Below are 21,120 nucleotides of genomic sequence, written 5' to 3'. Positions count from 1 at the left end.
AAAAAAAAAAAAAAAAAAAAAAAAAAAAAAAAAAAAAAAAAGAAAGAAAGGAGAAAGAAGAAAGATTAACAAACAGAAGTAAGGGTTTTCACCTCCTGTTTTACTTTTTACTTTTAGCCCAATCTGGGCAGAGAAACAGGGCTCAGCAGTGGAGCAGAGCGTAACCCAAGCCTGCGCCGCGATGCCTGGCACCACGGGATGCGCTGCCGTGCCGGTGGCTCTGCGTGCACCCGCGCTGCCACTGTGCTCTGCATTCCCTCCCAGCTGAGGAGCAGGATGCTGAACAGCTTGGAGCTAAACCCCTGATGCAGCTCAGTGTTTGGGTGCTCTGATGCCTTTATGATCAATTCACCCTAAATTAGGATGCATAATATGTTCACGTTGTGCCAAGACCCGAGGGTTTTCCCCATGCACACAGCTCCAGAGCCTTGGATTCCAGCAGAATTTGCTCGCTGAATGGCCCAAAGCTGTTTTCTTGCATCTCAGAGGCATTGCAGATGCCCACAGAGCGCAAGATAGGTCAAAATCCTTGGGCTGTGTCAGTCTGCAAGTAGCTCACCTTATTCCCACATTCTCAAGATCAGTCCAGACCTTAGCTCTATTGAGTTGTTCAAGTCCTTGCTTAGGAAAACGCATTTTCCTGTACATATCTGGTTATATCTGTATAGACTCTTGATCCATGAGCAGCAAGGAGACCAGCCTTTGCACTGCCAAACACACAGGGGAGAAGCCCAGGCTGCCCACTCCATGTGCACACCCTGCAGTGGCCCCAGGAAGGGACCGAGACCTGACCAAAACAGATGGCAAATGCAGAGCACAAGGACCTCAAGCTCATCAGCTCCCACACAGCTCCTGACTTCTCTAAGTGGGGACAGGCTACGGTAAAACCACATGCTGAACACCGTGCCGAGTCCACCAGGATCCTGCAAGCAAGATGCAACAGAGCCTAGGTGGAGGCAGGCACTGGGATTTCTGCTTTTATTAGGATAAAAGCATTTCTGATGGCACGGGGCCCCACACACAAAGAGCCAGACAAGTACTCGATAACTTGAATGACTTCTTTGGGGTGGGAGGGAAAAACCAAAATGAGCAAACAGTGAGCTGAGGCTGCAAGGAGGGAACTGCTCTGAGGCACAGGGCAGGCAGGATGTGACTGCTTTGCCCCTGCTCAAAATAGTCTTGTTCCAACAGATAAGGGGACAATGCTATTCAAGTTCAAGTCAAAATATCTTCTAAAGACACTTCCTTTGCTCTGGGATGTCCCATTGCAAAGGCTCTGGTGGCCAGGTTGCTCAGGACAACCCATACACCTGTGGGATGCAAATCTCCCAGCGTCCCAGCAGAGCTGCTGGGTGACATGCAGACCTCTGGGGAATGGACATTTGTTGCTTTCCTCCCTCCTGGAGGCACAAAGCAAGTCTTTAAGCACGTGCCATTTCTGTTGCACTTGAAGTCACATGCACTTGCAGCATGCAGGGATGCAATAAAGTAAAGGTTTTGCAGACTAGCAGAACCATGCCATCAGAGGCTTAATCCCAAACCCTTCCCCTGCCCACGCTCTAGCCATTTACACTCAGTGTTACAGCTGCCAGGTTCCTGGTACCAGACACCCAACCCTGCCGCAGAAAACATGGGAGGCTGCCACTTGTGGGAGGTGCTGGCCAGCCCCCATCTCCCACCGCTGGGACAGAGCCCTGCCCGTGCCACCCCAGGGTGCTCAGCCTGGCCAGCAGAGATGGCACTCATCTTGGATTAGCCCAGCTGGCCACTGGTTGTCACTGTTGCACCATTAAAACCAAGCTGTGTCCAGTTTATCCCGGCTGTATGTAATGTAATCTTTCATGGCAGGAGCTCCAAAACATTCCTGGTGGCAGCCATGCTCTTTGGTCATGATACAGCTTTAGGTTTCTGTGTCTTGGCCCAATCCTGACATGCAATACCACTGCCACCAACAGGCACATTCTCCACAGCAGCATCTGTCTCAGCAGCTCTGTCTGGCTCCTAAGGTTGCTCCTAACGCAAGAAAGCCTTGCACATGTGGTGGCAACTGTAAGCCTAAATCCTTGTGGTGGGGAAATCACCCGTGCAACACCTGTCACCTTGTGAGCAGGAGCTGTCAGAGGACCAGCATCTCTGTGGGATGCAGCAACATGGGCTTAGTTTTTAAGGGGGGAGGAGGGGAGTGAATGGAGTGATTATCATGCATTTAAAACAAATGAAAATAATAGCTTGCAGTGCGTAATTTTGGCCTCTCTATGGAGAGCCTTAGGCTCCGCTCTCAGAAGTGCTGCTGCATTACATGCCATGAAGGGACACAGGTATGCTCATCCTGTCACTATCCCAAAATGAACAGTTAGCAGGTGCCTAAGAAGATAAATTCAAAGGGGGTGATAATGACTAAGACTCCCTATTCCTTCTACATGGTCTAAATCCTCAGTCTCTTTGAGGAGCTGGTAATACTTATTTTAACTGCAGATTGTGCTCTACCGTATTTTCCTCACACGCGCTGAACACAGGCATGTGTTTACCTTTTCAAAGACTCTCTGGGGGCTTTTTCTCCATTCATAGTACATTCCTAACAGACTCTAAGGGACTCAGAGTAATAACTGTGCTGCTGCAATGAAAATCAGTCTGCAAAGTGAGGTTTCAGTGGGTTTTGTTATTTTTTTTTAAACAGAAGTTACCTTTTCTTGCAGCGCTCTGCTTCACTGAACTACAGAGTCCACAATCAGCCTTCAAAAAGGAGGTAGGAGAGCTACAGTAATCCCATTGAAAAGTGAACATAGAAAAACTAAACACAGACTTCCCCCCTATTAAACTAGTCCATATAAAAAATAGGAAATTAAAAGGATGGATAGAAAAAGCAAGCTATCAGATGTCAAAAACCATCAACCAAGTGCAAGATATTTGGTCTTTGAGATGTCTGGGGTCCAGCTTACTGGATTCTTAACACATCAGGTCAAGCAGATGCTCCCCTGACCCCAAGCACCACAGAATGCAGAGGGGTGTTCAAAGCTGTGCAAAGCAATAACAGAAAAATAGGGTGAGACAAGTTAGAATGGAAAAATAGAAAACGAGGTGGCACAGTGATGGCTGCTCACAAGAGGGTATGTACCATTACGTGGTGACACATTTGAAGCAAACATGCTGACGCTGTAATGCTGGCAATCATTAGTGTGTCATTAAAACCATTCCTGTTCATCAAAGCACGATCACGCGCTCAGCAGCAACAAGAGGCTCTGTTCTTCCTTGGTGACCAGGATGCCTGAGCACGTGCCAAGATGCTTTGCTGCGTGTGACCTCTACAATGGGTCTCTGGTATGGGATTTCTGCAGGGAAGGACCCCCTTCAGTATCCAGGTAGGACAAAATCCTGTAACCTTACCCAGAGTCTATGGAAGTTTTGATCAGTACTAAATGCACCTTTTCATTGGGATTTTCCAATAAACCAAATCATTCTAGTGGCTTATCTCCTGGCTTTTTAATCCAGTATTCAAATCACATGCACACAAAATCATGTATAACTATCAAGATTAATAATGTAATCAAGTCTCATTTGGCCAAGATATCATCTTGCTTGTACTAATATTTGATTTCTATTACAAATTCCTCATGCTGTTAAAACCTTCCCCTCCGGACTAGTTCGTAACATTTGCTGCTGAGGATAGAAAACAGTAAACCCACCCACAGAGGTAGATCTCATAATTATTTAGTGCATTTACATCGATAGATCTGGTTTTACAGTAGGCCAAAACACTGGACTATATGCAAAATTAATCTGGCATAATTAAAATAGTTTTCTGGGCTTGTATATCATACATCTCTTTTACAGGCAGATGCCAAGGACCAGGAAGGTTTTCAGATGGCAGCATCACTGCTTGGCAGGCAGCTCGTTAGCAACGGAGCACTTGTTTCTGCAATGCTGATGCAGCTACAAGTGTTGCACAAACTCCTATTAGGTGATCTGGGCTTGATGCCACACACTTCTTTAGTAGCAGTTGTTTTTTTTTAGGCAAACAAATTTTACTCCTTTCATGTTCAAATATGAAACACTTTCATGCCACATAAAATTATGTTAAAATGCCCAAACTTAAACACTGAAGTTTATTTTCAGCAGAGAGGCATCAGACATATATAGATAAAATAGAAGGATATTTCAGAGTTGTGTATCATAAACATTCATTGAAGTCGAGCAGAGTGGCTTTCACTGACTTCAGCAGACACTGGATGAGATCTTTGAAGATCAAAGGGTGCAATTATATCTTACTTGCTGCTGTGAATCTGAGTCTTAAGCAAATTATTATGATGGTCTCTTTTTGGAGGAAAGCTTCCTCTGAAAAAAGAGAAGGGACAGCTTTAGGATTGAAGCCTGCAAGAAGGCCACGAAAGAACGGCTACACCCCCCAAAAGACAACTGAGATACCTGTCAGCCTCCTTCAGGCTGGGAAAACTTATATTCAGAGCCATATTACATCTAAATTCCAGGAATAATCAGCAGAAGGGGACATTTGCCAAGGGAGAGGGCAGGTGACAGCTAAGAGCAGCCCAAGGACTGGAAGCACCAGCTGACATTCATGATCTGAATCAGGTTGGGGTCACACCAAGCCCCAAGAGCTCCTCTGTTCTCTCAGCCCAGCATCAGGTACTATGGGCCCTTGGTTTCTGCTTATTACCTGAATTGTGTACTCATTATGCTTATGTGAAGAGAGAAGGGCAACATGCAATTATTTAATTCATTAACTAATCACTTCCCAAAGTTTCCATTCACAGTGCACCATTCTGACACACCTTATGAGCCAGGTGGCTGCTCACAGCAGGCCAAAGGCAGAGCTCACCGCCAGCAGCAGGCTGGGGATGCTGTGTCTGATAGATCCTGCAGAGTGGAATTACACAGCTGAGGTGCCTGGGTATGGCAAGGCATGGGAAAGACAAACTTGCGCAAATATCTTGTTTTGGACAGTGCTACATGCCTGCTGTGAGCTAACAGATGAAAGAATGTATTCTTGCCCTCCAGCGCTTGGGTGGCTCATGACCAACTGCCACCTCTTGCTTCCATGTACAGCATCTTGGTATGGCTGTTTGGTGCAATGCCACAAAAATCCCTGCCATCAGAGGTCTGAAGCAGCCCAGCACCTCAGGGACTTCCCTGCATGTAGATTGAGTACCTGAATGCTTTCCAGTACACGGGACATTTTGAGGCTGGTCACAGCAGTATTGGTCTGAACTTTGGCTCAATTCGGCAAACCTAGTGTCTGAGCCTTAAGCTGAATTTTGTCTCATCTTCCTGCACATCTTCCCTCCTCCTCACCTGTTTTCCCCCATTCCAACCCCACCTCCTCTCCCACCCCCCTGGCCCACGCTGTCCGTCTGTCCCCAGCCAGGCTGTCCCAGGGACACAACCGCAGCACTGAGAGGGGCCGCAGCTTTTTGCTCAGACAACACTGTCACCAGCAGAGCTGAACAAGAACTGCAGCTTTAGCTGCAGCAACCCCCACAGTATGCCCAGACAAAGCCAGGGGCTTTAAGGAGCTTTAGGTGCTCCAACAGGAGCTTTTGCCCACCCCAGAGACACAAGTGCCATGAGGACAGTGCCCTGCAGAGTACCACCTGGGTACCCAATGCCACCTCCCTGTCTGGCACCCTGCCAGACAGAGCATCCCAGAAGCCCTCTATTGCAATTAATGCATATCTTTTTCCAAAAATAAAAAAAATAAATCCACAAGGAGTGCTATCAGACAGTCCCCAGGATCACCCCTTACCTTACCCACACAGCAACAGCCAACCCACTCCCCAGTGTGGCTGTGGATGAGCAAGTGTAAGTCACTGACAAACAGATCATATTAGGCAGGATTAGTTAATTAACATCTGTAAAGGTCTTTGAAGTTGACAAGAACCTACAGCTGCTACCTGTTGCACTGCAATGGGCCCTGGAGCTGGTCACTACATGGAAAGCCACCATGCCATCCCCTGTCCTTCCCCACGAGTAACCCACATTGTGGTAGGAGGACTTGGGGCACAGCACCACCCCTAGGCACAAGCCCTCATCCAGCTGCCCCCACAGCTGCTCAAAGCAGAGCTGGGAAGGAAGAGACCCAGAGGTGCTGGTTTTATCCACCAACATGCTCCTTCACCCTATGTGCCTGCATCACTTGTGTGATATGCAATTCACCTGCACTGACAGCAGAGAGAAACTAATGAAATTTGCATTTCTAAAGCACTCTACATCCAGTCTGAATCTTGGTGCTTTTTTTTTTAAAAAAAAAAAAAAAAAAAAGATGAAAACCTATTAATGAAAAGCATCGCCACCCTCCCCTGCCCCACGCAGGGCCCTTTGCCTTTGGTTTCCCACTGCCCTGCAGTCTCACCATCACTTGCAGCTGGAAACAGCTGAAGTGCAGCCCGTAGTGAAATAAAGCCCGAGTCTCTGTACATAAGTCATCGAACCCTGTGATTATCAAACCTTCTGGGAGGAACACAGACAGAAAAAGTCTCACCCTATTTCCTTGACTACTGGAAGTTGCTGCAAGAGCACACACCAACTGCTGTGCAACCCCCCTCTCCCCACTCCGGGTGGCTGCAGGGGCAGCCACGGGCAGAAGCTGGGCCAGCTGCCTGCTTGACAGCCAGAGTTTAAACAGATAACACAGCAAAGATTAGTATAATTAGCCCCAAAGTAAAGAGTTCCTGTTAAAGTGTGTTTTACTGCTGTGTGTCTGAACTCTTTTCTAGACCGAGCTCGCGAACCTCGCCATTCCCCCCGCGGGAGCCCCCCAGTTCGTGTGTATTCATTAAAATCCTGTCCTAATTGCTCCCTCATCAGCTATGAATCTTAAGAAGCTTAGCTGCTAAGTGCTTAAATTGTGTTTACTGACAGAAAATAGAATATTTGCTAATGACTAGATGGTGGTGACTCGGGATTATTGCGGGGGCCTCACACCTTGGAGGAAAGGCAGCACTGCTTGCTTGCACTGAGATTTTGTCCTTAAGGATGGGAGACGTGGTTTGTCCAGACTGCAGTGCCAAACACAGCCCTGCAGTGCTGATGGGGAAAAGCCTTCAGCCCAGGCCGTGGTCAGGGTCCCCTTCAGGTGCAGGAGGAGGGAAAGGCAGCGGTGTTACAGGGAAGGATGCTCTGTGCCCTCAGACCAGCCTGCAACTCTACAAGAGCCTTCAAGGCATCCACCCACCTTGCCTGTACAGGACAGCCTGCAGCCACTGCTCAGGTACCAGGGCTGTGCTCAGCACCCAAAAAGCAGTCTTCTAAGCCTTAACATGAAAGAAACTGACTATTGTAGAAATATATATATTTTTTTGGTTCGTTGGTTGGTTGGTTGTTTTTTAAGCTCATATCCCTTGGCTTTTGCTCAGAAACTGCTGTGGGGCAGCCCTGCTTTGAGTAGCTGATATATTTATGAAGTCCTAACTTCCAAAAATATTGCCAGCAGCAGGCCATAATTCTCTGACGTGTGACCTATGGTTTTTAAATACTGACCTGAACAAACTGGCTACTGGGAATATGTGTGTTTTTTCCTTTCCAAGTTCTCCTCTGAGACATATTTACTGAAATACTTTATTACCTCATCAGTGAGCATAATTTAAAACTGCAGTTAAGCACTCAGCGTTTAAGTAAAAGCATGCATCATTCTGACAGCATTTGGTTGTGAGGGTATAAAATTTTCCACGAACTATTAGCCCCCAAATTTCTTAAGATTCTCAGATATTAGCTCTGCAAAAAATGCTCCAACTTCAGCACACTCACTGAAATGCATCTCAGAGCTTTAGCTTCAGCTGTCTGTGCTTTAAGGTAACTGTTGTGGATTGGCAAAATGTGTGAATTTAATTAGTGTAATCTAAACAAAAGAATCATTTCAGGGCTGCTTTAATCCATATGAGACCAATATGTTGATTTGTCAATGTGAATTTAATTAGTGTCTTCGAGTCTAAACTCCAACTCCCCCTTCTTTTATCTAATTATCACATTTATAAAAAACATTATCACATATTCGTTGGCCTAACTGTTTTGCCACGCAGTCAGACCAAAGTCCCAGAGTCAACATGCACTTCTAATAAGCTCAATATGTTTCAAGAGCACTGCGCTTGGTTCAGTGGCACCCCATACAACAACTGCAGCACGCTTCCTCTCGAGAGGCCGAGGACAACTTAGCAGCCATTGTGTCTTTTCCCTGTACTTTGCCATGCAAAGAGAGATCCTTCTGGTGTAGCCATTGGTGAAATGCATCAATTGCACGCCTTTCTAGGGACGGCCACCACGAGGCATTCACTTATGGATGACTAATTGAGCAGAGAACAATTGCTATTCATTTCACAAGTGGTTCCCAAGGGCTGGAAAGGGGCAGGGGGGACTGCGTCAATTCACTGTTCATCAAGTAAACATCTAAGTCATAAGCACGACCCAAATCTCTCTGGGGTGGTTAAAGATGTTCTCATTTCTCCCCACAACCGCTATTTGTTAAAGGCGCTGCGGCAGTTCCCAAAACCAGCAGCACAGCTGCAGGCAGGGTGCTTGCCCCAGGAGCCCAACAGTCACAGCAGAGCCCACAGTGGCCAGGGACCTGCAAGGAAGCCCTGGTATAAGGTGTCAAAGGTCCCCACGGGAGCACACCTCCCATGCAAAGGAAGAAGTAAGGGGAGATTCCCACCTGGCCACCCACCAGCATTGCAACAGCTCTTGGTGCCTCTATGGGCCACTGCCACCAGGCTCCCCAAACCCTTCCATCTGCCCCAAGTCCCCCAGACCAGGCAAACTCACCTGCTGGAGGCATGCAGGTGAGCTGTTGCTACCTACCAAGCTAGAAGCAAGACCCTCACTCATCCCTGGCTACAACTGCACTGCCTTGCGCCTTCCCCTACAGACAGAAACCCTTCTGCAGGTTATTCATCAGGGAGCACACAATATAGTTCAAGGAGGTTGAAACTTTAGGCCCAGATATTGTCTTTTTATTAGGCAGATTTCCCCCAGATGCAACCCATTGCAAGTCCTTTAAGACAGACATAGAAGGAATAATCCCAGGACTCCCCCGACCCATTCACAATACAAATCAGAATTACCCCTCTTTTCCCATTATTAAAAAATAAATAAATAAATAAATCCAGTACAAAAGACAAAGGTTGGATTTTAAGAGGAAGAACTGTGCTCTTCTCCAACACAGCTGTGCCCCATCCTCCAGATCGTTCTCCTGCCTGCTCTCCTTCAGCAGGGCAGCAAGACATGGGTAGAGCAGCACATTGCTAGATTCTCCCTTCCTCATGTAACTACTGTATTTGAAGATAAAACTGGCTTCACATTCCAGTTGTGTTTATCAGACAGTTTGACTAAGAGAGATCAACAAGACAAAATTCACCACAAGCTGCTGAAGATAACATGAGGCTTTACAAGAACACTGATCAGGTTTCTACTTAGAAGGAGGTAAACAAGCTCTGCTAAGAGCTAAATCCTTCAAGTGTTCATACTGCATTTCAAAAGCCAAAACCGTGTCAGGATTGGTGTCTGTATGAGTTGCTTGGCTATCTTGCCTGTGTCATCAGCAATCTATGAGAGATTTGAGTGTCCTGCAATCTAGCTCAGCTCCTCTCCTTTCCCCACATAACGCGACGGAAATGCACACCCACTTCAGGAACCGCATGCTGGAAATTAGAGAAGAAAACTTGAGAAAAATAGCCTGGGAAAGTTATTTAGGTCAAAATTTCCTGAAAGTCTTAACCATGGATGAGTTGTTTCTCTCTAGAGATCCTGCCTCATGCATGTGGTCCTTGAAAATTTGGTCTCGTTGGAGTCAGCCTGAGCAAGCAGATAGGATGGAGCAGGGGATTTTTTGGAAGCTCATTTAACACAGCTGGTATAAAGAGCAAAAGCTTAGTCTTGCATTGGCTGGAGAGAAAGGGTTGCAGAAGGGTCAAAAACAAGCCAGATCCAACCACTAAACAGCCAAGCCACTACAAAGCTCTCCAGAAACAAAGGAACTCAGGGATGAGGCCAGCGCTGGGAGCAGGAGAGCTACGCAGCCAGCCATCTCCTCCAGCCATCTCAAAAATTACAGGGAATGGAGCAAGAAGAGAGATTCCCTGGTCTGTTCCCCCACCTCAAGATCGTATAAGTCTGGATCCCTGCAAACACATTTACCATGCTGTCCTCAAGCCCTCCAGTGCCAGAAATGCCCTGGGCAATCCCATCCTTGGTGACTCCTAACATCTCAGAAGGATTTCCAGGCATGAAGCCCACACGTTCCTGCTGCAGCCCAAACCCCTGACTCCTTGCCTTAGCAGATACAAGGAACATATTACTCTTCTTCCCTGCAGCAGTTTTGGGTATTTGTCTGCCATGTGTGCATGAGATGGGGTGGCAGCAGAGGGGGAATCTCCAGCAGCAAGAGCCACTCTGTCATGCAAAAAGATGAAATTCTGCTTTTTGGCAAAAGTGAATTTTCATTAATTCCCCCAGCTGGAGATTCACCATTTTCCAGAGGAATTTGGCCGTTTTCCCAGCGTGCAAAGCCTCTGTGGGTTAGCACCAGCAGGGTTTCATTTTCACAAGATCAGTCTCCAAATACGCAATACAGCCTATTGTCTAAATACAGTATGAGCACAGCTAACACCACCTGATCGGGGGCCTGGTTTCCTGGCATTTTACTTCCCCCATCTGTTGGCTTTTAGCATAAATTGAAGCGAGAGTGCCTACTAATACTAGTCTCTCATTTGAACGTGCTCATGAAGCCATATTCGAACATGCAGAGCATGTTGGACCAAGTTCAGTGTATGCAAAACGCAAGGCGCATCCCCAAGACAGAACTGGAATTGCTTTGAGGGCGCATTCTTTGCCCAGACCACTTTCTGCTACGCTTGCATATGCTGGAGTCTTCTTTTTGGAAAGAGAGAAACGCACGTAAGTGGGAGCTTCCCCCAGGCTAACTCTGATCCTGCTCTATTTCTCATCTGACCCCCAAACAGATTCCAAATGAGCTGGGAGGAATCAAGACCATTACGTGGAAGATGTGGAGTTCTGAGTGATGATCTCCCAAATTTCCTTGCATGTTAATGGCTTGGATGCATGACAGTGATGCAGCTCTGCACAGCAGGATGGCTTGCAAAAGCCAGGCTGGCATTTCCAAGCTGCATGGGGCTTTCACATTCTGCACAGAAGATCCCTGCAGAAGTGCTATGGCAAACCTTAGCCCCTGTACCTGGTGAAAATGCAATGGATGGGTACAGACACCAAAGCTAACATTTCACCATCAATCACTTCTGAAGAAACTTTTGTGAGCATCACAGCTCAGCTTTGTCTCAGGAAGCTGGGATTCTGAGGGGCTGGGCTTTGCACTTGCCCTTGACCATTTCCTTCACTCTTCTGCCCCAGGTCACATCCCTGCAGAGTGGGGCCCCTCGCGTGCTGCCAGGGATTGCCATGCTCATCCCAGGCCTGAGTTTCTGAAGGTCAGTTACCCTGTAGCCCGGGCAAGGAGGGATCACACTGATTAGGTGCTGATTTTGGTAAGCTTCTTAGACCCAACCCATGAGGCTTTTCTGGATTTGTGTGCCTGTAATTTCAATAAAGGAGCTTCTTCCATATGTGCACCTTCTCAGTATCTCAGTTTGCCTTTATCTCTTTGATTCATCCTTAAAAACAACCATAAAGGCATGTTTCACTTTTCATCCTGTATTTCTCAGAAGTGCCTCCCAAGGACAGAGGTGCACCAGCTCCCTTCCCAGGGACCTGCAGGTCAGAGCATGACTGCACCAATGGAGTTTGCACGCCCACGTGCATTGACTTGGTGATATATCCAATATTCTTTCTAGGGCACCCCCTGGGCCCTGCCCTTTGAACATCCAAGCAGCAGCACAGAGCTCTTGACAGTCAGCATGCTATTTTCTACTTTATATTCCTCAGAAAGTTCAGCCAAGACCTTATCTGCATCCCTACAAGCGCACAGCAGACCAAACTCCTTTCTGAGCTCAAATCTCCATTCACCTTCTCCTTCTGCCAGCACCACACGCACATTTTGTCCTCGCCCAGTGTCGCACGTGTGAGCTGCAGGCAGGAGCAGGAGAAACTGAGCAGGCACAAGAAGAGGGCAGCGTAGGGTGAGGCAGGAAGGATGCCAAGAGAGCCACCACACAGCAATGGATGTGGTCCAGCAGCTCCTGCCACAGGCCAGCTCCAACCCTCCACCAGAGACTCACAGCTACCAGAGGAAAAGAATAACCCAATCATCTTCCCCCACACAACGCCCTTCTTTGTTGGGAGGTCTGAAACGCTCAGCTGGAACCATCCCCTCCCTGCAGGAGGGTCCCAGCCCCTCCCCTGTTGCTATCCTCTCTGCTGCTTACCCCTCCTGTGGGAACCCCCCACCCCAAAATACACTGACAGTACAGGCAAAAAGGGTGCCAAAGCATTCACAATGTCCCCAACAGCCGCTGCCGGCAATAGAAGTGCCTCTTTTTCACGGCATTTGTTTCCTCACCCCCAGTCTGCATCATTGCCTGCACAAGCCCTGAGCTGCCAGGAGGTCCAGGGTCACACCCAGAACAGCACAGCACCGGCTGCATCCATAAGCCAGCTCCATGGCACTTGTGGGGCTGGGGCAGATGAGGAAGCAGGAACATCCCCCAGGTGAGAATGAAAAGCGGTTAGAGATCCTCCACACACACCTCTACTGCCTCCCCTGCTCTTGCCCACATCCCTACCCAAACCCCACACGTTCAGGCATGTTTTTCATAGAAGACTTTCCCCTTTGCTCCAGCTTTAGTGGGAAAAGGCATAGGTGCCCCACAACTCCGGGGGCTGTTCTGACAGGGCAGCAGTGCCAGCAGGCATCATTCTTCCAGAGGACGGTGCTTTGGCAGGGAACATCCCGTTCCTCCTCTGGAGGAACAAAAGGACGTGGGTTTTAACCGCAGCACAAACATCTCCGTATATAGCCCTGTGCTATTCTCAACCCCATGCAGCTCCTGCCCAGGGAAGCCACTGAGTGAGAGGCACTGTCAGGGCTTGCCACACACCCCAGTGCTCCATGGCAAGCCTAGAGAGACTGGAAGAAAGCTTTCAGGGGCCAGAGCTACTTCTCTTGCCTATGCAAGACACCTCTCAGTGCTGGCCCTGCTTGTGCTGGGAGCAGCATAAACATTCTCCAAGTGACGCTGCATCCCAGGTGAGCATCCACACAGGCATTGCCTCTCCTGAAGGCTGGGTCTGACTTGGCAAAATCCCTCCCCAGGCACAGAGCAAGGGGCTCTTTTACTTCCTCATGCCCAGGGCAGCTCCCCAGGGCAGGACCTCAGCCCAAAGAACCTCTCGCCATTAGCACAGACCACATCAGGAGACAACCACTCCTTTGCCACACCAGGAGTTTCTCAGCAGCCCTGGGTAGGTTTGTAAGCTGTGAGCCCAACACTGGGGGCACACACACACACCCCTTCTTTAAGGAAAAAGGAATTTATCTCCCAGTCGATGAAGGAGTTAAATGGGGTGCTTAGCAACAGAGCCAAATGGTTGGGTCTGTCCTAGGCAGAGAAGGCTTTGGAAATGCTGTGATTCTCTCTCACTTAGAGATGGAAAGAGAGGGAACTGTTGCTGACTTCCCCACCAGCAAGTGGTTTTGGTTGGAACTTGTCCATTTCCACCGCTTTCTTGACAGCAAACCAAAAACCAAACTTTCTGCTGCCAAAGTGCTTTTTAATGTTGAAGCTGTAAATTCTCCTCAAAGCCTGTAACTCAGTCTGCTGCACGTTCCCTCTGTGTGGCTGTCCCCAAGGAGAGCTCTGCAGCCCCGTGCCCTGCAGCCCCCACTCCAGCAGGGTCACCCAGCCAGGCAGTGACACATTACTGGTGTAAGAGGGGAAAACATTCTGTAATGCACCACACCAGACCTCCTCAAAGAACAAAGCCCCTTTTTAGCTAACTTGCCTCAAGTTGAGTGCTTTCTGCCCCATACCCATTGTGGCAGCTGTGGGCAGAGCCCATGCCCCTTCCCCTTGCAGGGCAGCACAGACAGGCCCCCCAGAGGGAGGGACTTCCCACCTATAAAATCCACCCACTTCAGTAGGAACTTCCCTATGGACCACTGCAGGCTCTAGATCACAGAAGCATAGGATATCCCGAGTTGGAAGGGACCCTTAAGATCATTGAGTCCAACTCCTGGCACCACACAGGTCTACCCAAAATTTTAGACCATGTGACTAAGTGCACTGCCCAAATGCTTCTTAAATTCCAGGCTCTGGTTTTCCAGAGCTGTTGGATTTGATTACAGTCACCTCCCAAATACACCCACTGCTTTTATTAATTATTTTTACTGACAAGTATTTCATCCAGGCAGATTTGTGCACATTACTGCACGCCAACTTCAACCCAGGTAGGAAAGTAACAGCATATCACACCACGGAGAATCCAGCAGAGTATTTATACTGTGGACTTCAACATAAATCACATAAACCTTGTATTTCTCAGTAAACACTCCGCCAAAAAGAAAATGTCTGCTCCCAGCTCTGTCCCTCCCTATCCCAGCATGCAGCTTTGGATTCCTGTGACTCCTAGACAAGAGGAAGCCTTGCCAGCACAAAGACTGAGTGGAAACACAGCTCAAGCTGGCCATCACCACTCCACATCCCAGGGAGCAGCAAGAGCCAGGCACCAGCGTTCCTGGGGAGCCAGCAGCCCTACACCTGGAAGTGACTCCAGCACCCATCACATGCAATCTCCATTCTGGTCTAGCTCTGCATTGTCAGAAACCAAACAAAACCCAAGTCCTGGGTAGATTTTGGATACCATGGCTGGCCCCAGCAGCAGTCCCACAAAAAACACATTGTCTGGTTGTCACCTTTGAGGTTCCCAAGCAGTGGTCCAGCCCCAGGAAAGAGGCTCTGAATTTTAAACAAGGGTGCTGGGGTTCACCTACTACAGGCAGCCTTTCAGATGCTGACATAACACTGCCTTCCACCAGTGCATGACTGTCTTCCTTCAAGCACAGCAAATATGACATGTTTTTTGAACAAAGCATTACATGCAGCTCCTGGGCTGGAGTTTAAAAATGCTAATGTCCTTTGGAGGTGTCATTGACTAACCAAGGGTAAACAATGAAGTCCTCCTGATTTGTTAACAATAAAGGTGCAAGCACTTTCAAACAGCAGTTGCATTGTGACAGCAACTTTCTATTACAGTGCAGAAAGGCAGCTGGTGGGCACGAGGCTGAATACCTCATGTACTTGAGAAAGTGCATTTGCACACATAGCGTGCAGAGAACCCAAGCTCCTGGAAAAGCCTGCTCCAGTCAGATCAGATCAGACTTTAAAAACTGGCTGCTTTTGGGGAGAGGGGAGGGCAGGGAGGAGGCTAATGGCTGCTTTATTGCATTAGACAGTATCTTCATTAAGGCAGAAAGGAGTAACCGAGGGGAATGTGCACGTAGCGTGACTTCTTTGCTAGAACCCCACAAACCGCCAACTGGCAGCTCCTTGGCTCCTGGCCACTCAAATCCAGGGGACCATCTGGCAACTGGTTCAGTTATCCCTCCCCACTTAACAGATGCGCACTAGATGGTGTGGGAACAGCATTTTGCAGAAGCAATTAGTTTAATCCTTAGCTAAACAGTTTAAATTCCAAGCTATTTTGGAAAAAAAAAAAAAAAAAAAAAAAAAAAAAGCCACCCCAAACAAGCCAGCTTGCTTCTAATGTCATAAAGAATAACCAACTAGCAGCCAGTTCTGCTGGTGACACTGCTGACACGTGCCCATGAGGCTGGTGGCAGCTGCACCAGCTTTCTCTCCTCGTGCCAGACAGCAGAACGCTGCCAGATTTGCTCCAAGGCTGCAACCAGCATCACATCACCTCGTGGTGCCAGCATTCACCGTCCGGCTGCCGAAGCCCAGCTAGGTAGAGGCTGGTCTATGAAGTGTAGACCTGAACTCCAGCTCCCGGTCCAACCCTGGGAAAATCATTTAGCCTCTGTGCCTAGCCCGTGCTTCTCGCTGTCTCCAGAAATTGGGGTAGATTATGGGATCCTGCTCCAGGGAAGGTGGAATCAATTAGGGTCTGCGAAGCACTTGGAGAGTCTTCAATAGGATGAGTCATAGAAATGCTAAACATTAATGACAATTACACTAACAGATTAATTATTAGTGAATTAGAACAATTTCATTCTCTCAAGAGAGAGAGATTTGTTTTCTAGCCATTTCTTTTGCTTGTTTCCTTAAAAGAGTGACTTTCCGACCGGAGAAGACTGAATGAGGAGCTTAACCCAAATAAAATAAATTGCCAGTAATTTCTGGTATCCCCTATGCCATTATTGAACAATTTGCATTTGAATCAAGGCTTTTTCCATCACAATCCTGCTTCACCTGATCCTGCTCTATAATCACCATCCCCATTTATGAAATCCCAGCATGTTGCCGCAGAAATTATGTCACAAATTCATCATTATGACTTCCTCAGCAGGAGCAATTGGAGCTGAAGATTGGCTGTAAAAGTTGCCTTTTTACCAGTCTTGCTTTAAAGATATTTTAATATTTTTAAGGTAGAGAAGTGAGATTAGCTACCATGGGGAATTAGGCGAACATGTCATAAATATCCCAGGGATATGAGATTACACCCATGAGTTACAGGAACCATAAAATATGATCAAGAGACTTTATAGAGGATGATCTTTGAAATCAACTCCTAATCTCTAAGAGGTTTACATAAAACAGACTATTAGTTAAAAAAAAAAAGTAATTCAAAATTCAAAAGAGAATCAGACTGATAATAGCAAAGTTGTATCTATTTCCATAAAATATAAAAAAAAGCAGACCTATCAAGACACTCCAAACAGCAAGGCTTGCAGGTTTGTGCACTCCTTTGGTAACATGATAGTTAGTCAGATACCATGGCAAGAAACAGCCAGAGAATAAACTTCTAAAGTTTTTTGTTTGTTTTTTGTTTTTTTAAATAATTCATATTTACGTACTCTTCCCACTAGCTCCTCTCACTGCCACTTTTCGGAGACTGGTATGTGTCATATTTGCTAATAAGAACTACTGAAGAACTTTGGGGAAAACCTTAAAAAAAAAGAATATTTACATTATAAACAATGTACTTTACTTGTAACTGTACTGTTCCTGCCCAGCCTAGGAACCATACACAGCCTCAGCCCGCCCCACGTTTGGTGCTGCTCTCCCCATGCACTATGTTAGTACCCCACTGATCACCACTCCATTGCTGCCAGGCAGCCCCATGCACACAGGTGGGCACCACCATGACCACAGCATCCACCTTACTCCAGCTCCGCAGGGACAGTGTTCCTGCCCTAGCCTCTGTATCCTCACAGAGACAGGGCTAGGTGGAGTCCCCCAAATATCCCCTGGCAATTAGCAAAGAAGAGGGGCACAGACTTTTGTTTTTTAATCCTGCTTCAAACCACCATGCAGTCCATTTGGGTCCTTGTCCAATAGGCTCAACATCATCCTGATGCTTGGCAACACATCACATCTTGGCATATATTTACCATCTTCCACTGTTCCACCAGTGCTTTGTGGAGCAGGGCACGATACAGAAGTGGCGTAACACAGACAGGGTTTGGGGTGACCTGCATAGCAGAGGAGCAAAGCGTTGGGGCTGGAAAGAAAGAGCACGTGGAGGAATGAAGGGAAAGCAAGAGGAAGTTTTCTCCCAGCCACCCTAGGCTCTGCTCCACTCAGTCCTTTCCAGGGATTGCTCCAACACTTGCGCACCTTTCCCACGTTGTCCAGGCAGCTGCAGGGCCAGAGCTCACCAGCTCCTTCTGGGTGGCTGGAGAAGAGGCTGCTCCTGTGGCAGAGGAGATCAAAGCCACCACGTGCCAGTTCCTCTCCGCACAGACTGTTAACTCAAGCTGCCATCAATTCTCATTTGTGCTAACACAAACTATGGCAGCTGGAAAATTACCCCGTTGTAAATCACAAGCACTTGTTGTCAGCCATCAGTCCGCTGGTTCTACGTGCGGATTTCTCCTCTTCTCCCCACCAGCTTTCCAGCTTTTCTAAATTAAGAAGTGAGGAAACCAGACAAAAGGTATGTCCTGTATTTAGTAACTATATATATATAAAATGATATTATTAACCTGCAAGACTGCTTAACTAGTTCTTTGATACTTCCTACCATGCACGGTTTGACTGGTAAAGGAGACACCAGCCATTTTAGACTAGTTAAAACAAGCAAGTGGCGAAACACAAAACTTTGCCAAAAACGTGAAAAAACAGGGGGGGGTCCTCAGCTTAGGATATCAGCACAACACACCACCAGTAATCATCAGCATTCAGGTCCCCCAGCTATAAACAGGAGTTCTGTGAGCACTGTTTAGTCTGTTACACCACAATTGTACCCTTCCACTTCTGAGCAGCCACAAACAATAATTAATTAGCAGCAAACGCTCTAATGGCTATTTCATTCCTATTCTAGCAATTAGACTCTTTCAGCCAAGAGATCCGTGCCTGCACGTTCCCCACTTAGCTCCATGCAGCACAGCTCATTAAGGGAAAGAGAAGGAAGAAAACTCCAGGGTCATTCAGAGCCTGAAGAAGGGGGGAAAGAAAGGGGCCCATCCCTGTGGCTGGGTCCCAAGGAGCAGCTAATGAGATCCCCAGCAGGCAGCAAGCAGAAAAAGCTGGTGTCACCCACAACACCTCAGCACCCGTGGCAGGAACACACCTGCCCTGCCACCTCTGGGGGCCAGGCACCTGCTCTCGCTGCCACCATGAGGTAAGCCCCCATCTCCTGGTTCAATGCTCAAGTTTAAGTTTCACAGTTTAGGCACTTCGCCCCAAAGCCATTTGGTCTCAGTCAAGCTCAGGACAACCCTTTCCCTACCCTCAGGCCCTGCAGGGCCAGCGGCCCTTACTGTGGCAGTGCTATTACAGCCTGGGGACACCCCACCACAGCTCAGCCACCCTCCCAGCCCAGAGGCACCCCCACCCTGCAGGGAGCCCCAGAAGCCAGCTCCCACCTCCCCATTTCTGACCAGGCAACCCTTACACCAAACACTGCCAAAAACACCTTCCTCTTTCCTAGGACCCCATTCAGAGAGGAAAAACTCAAAAAGTGCACCATTTAACTCACATTATCGCCTGCTGCTTGGGACCACAGGACCAGCAGAAGCCCCCCCAGCAAACCCATCCTGCCCCAGCTTCTCTCCCCGCTGCAGCTGGGAGCACTCCCTATGGCAGTCAGGGGGCCCTGAGAGCTTTGCTGCTTAACCACCCACAGCTGCACAAGGAGCACCAATTCGCTGCTTGGTTTTGGTGCTGGGACTGCTCACACAACCCACGGAGACACGTGCTAAACCACCTGACCTGCTTTTCTTCTTCCTCTGCCTCAGTATCCCTAATTTCCATGGGACTTCTTTTGCCTTCAACACATGAAGGATGACGGGCAGTTGTTTTGGTGCAGTTTCAGTAACCTAGTTGCTTCTTTTTTTTTTTTCTTCCCCTTTAACCAAAGCTTGACTGCCAATGCAACCTCTAGAGGAGGTGTTTAGCGAGGACACCTGGCTGTGTGACCACATTTCCCCCAGCCTGGCCAGGAACTGCCCACTGCTGCCCCATCCACCCCACTCCGGAGGATACCTGACCACATGCAGCCATTTCACCCTGCTTGAACACCACAGGACCAACCCAGTCCTGAGGTTGCTTCTCTTCCTAACCCCAGACCAATGCCAGCAAGAAACCTGGGTGCCTTCACCTGCTGCTGCCAGGAGCATTGGAGAGCACCTACTTGAAGCACCCCACGTGTCCATGGCAAACTGAAGACCAGCCAAAAATGACCAACAGCTGAGTAGTTATAGCAGGCAGAATGGAGATCACCCTGAGAGTGCCTGTAGCAGTAGGAAATTTGTTGGAAAAAATACCCTGTGCTAAGGCAGAGGAGAAGCTCCACATTGGTCCCTGCCAATCTGATTATCTGGATTGTTTCTTCTTCTTCCAGTCTCTGGATCTGGCTTGTTTAACCCCAAACCTATGACTGACAGATAATGAGGCACCTGGGCAGAGAAAGGCACCAGCAACATCTGCTGAGCTGATCCAAATGCAGACCTGGCCTGCACAGTTTGGGGAAAACACCTTCTTTCTGCTGGCCACAGCACCTTCAAGGCAGCAGCTTTTTCCTGCAACCCCCCAAAATGCCCAGGTATTACTCACATCAAGACCTCAAAAAGCCCCTAAAGAAGAGGCAGGGCTGCTGCAACCACGATGGTCTCAGGACAACAATGAGCAAAGCTCCTCTGGAAGAGGGATTGTCTTTTACAAAGCTAACTAATACGGCCTGGACACTCAGGTTTCCTCACTGTGTCTCTTTTTGCCTTGAGCTGTATCCTTGGGGATGAGCATTCCTGAGGTGCTGGTGCTGCACCTTCAGCAGCACACCAGGAGAGGCACAGCTGCAGGGATTTCCTATGTTGCCCTTTGCTGAGAGAAGTTACAGCTCAGTTACATGTCCTTTCTCTACTAATGGTAGCTCAGGAGGTAGACACATACTCTCTAGATTTACAAATATAATCTTCATACTGTAGAATCCACTTTTTTTTTTTTTTTTTTTTTTTTTTTGCCAGGTCTCCCACGCCTTTTCACATTTTGCGAAGCCTGTCAAGAAGCAGCACAGGGAGGAAAACTGAACCAGAAAATATGGGAGGCACATGTGCACATCTGATTAACCCGACTTTTTATGATAAACAAAGCAGCTCAAGGGCCCTGTTCCCTCTGTCCCCACAATAAATCTCCTGGTTTTACTGTTTTATGATGTCAAACAACTAGGAGTTTTCCTCTGCTTGCAAATAGAACATAAATTACCTTGGGTAAACTCCATGGAGGCTAATGTTATCTATAAAATCCTGGCACTAATAACTTCATGGAAAGTCTAAGGGCTTCCCATTTTATATGAGTAATGCTAATTAGCACTGTAACCAGGAGGCATCTAGATTGGGAAGATAAAGTACCGCACTGTGAGCACCGTAACTGTAGCTACTTTGGATGCCAAAATCGACAGTGACTCTGACCTGAGGTTTTGGGTACAGGCTTGCAGCATCTCAATAGAACATGAAAGGCATCCATCCTCCTTTTATCCCATCAAAGTCAAAGACATCTCACCTGGGTGTAAAGTAAATGTACTAAG

At 47.8% G+C, this 21,120-nt stretch overlaps 2 long non-coding RNA genes across 2 annotated transcripts; one reads left to right on the top strand and one right to left on the bottom strand.

Moving 5' to 3' along the window:
* Positions 1–17,365: 17,365 nt before the first annotated feature.
* On the bottom strand, positions 17,366–19,494 carry LOC110353484 (uncharacterized). Its single transcript, XR_002404016.4, has 2 exons — positions 19,075–19,494; positions 17,366–17,998 (listed from the first exon to the last, which is right to left on the bottom strand). It is a non-coding gene; the product is annotated as an uncharacterized lncRNA (long non-coding RNA).
* A 10-nt stretch (positions 19,495–19,504) lies between these two features.
* On the top strand, positions 19,505–21,120 carry LOC110353485 (uncharacterized). The gene is made up of 2 exons (XR_002404017.4): positions 19,505–20,139; positions 20,561–21,120. It is a non-coding gene; the product is annotated as an uncharacterized lncRNA (long non-coding RNA).

Source organism: Anas platyrhynchos, chromosome 10 (assembly GCF_047663525.1).
Source record: "Anas platyrhynchos isolate ZD024472 breed Pekin duck chromosome 10, IASCAAS_PekinDuck_T2T, whole genome shotgun sequence".
Classification (NCBI taxonomy): domain Eukaryota; kingdom Metazoa; phylum Chordata; class Aves; order Anseriformes; family Anatidae; genus Anas; species Anas platyrhynchos.
The sequence above is the reverse complement of the archived record's forward strand: the minus strand, read 5'-3'. Positions and strand labels throughout refer to the sequence as shown.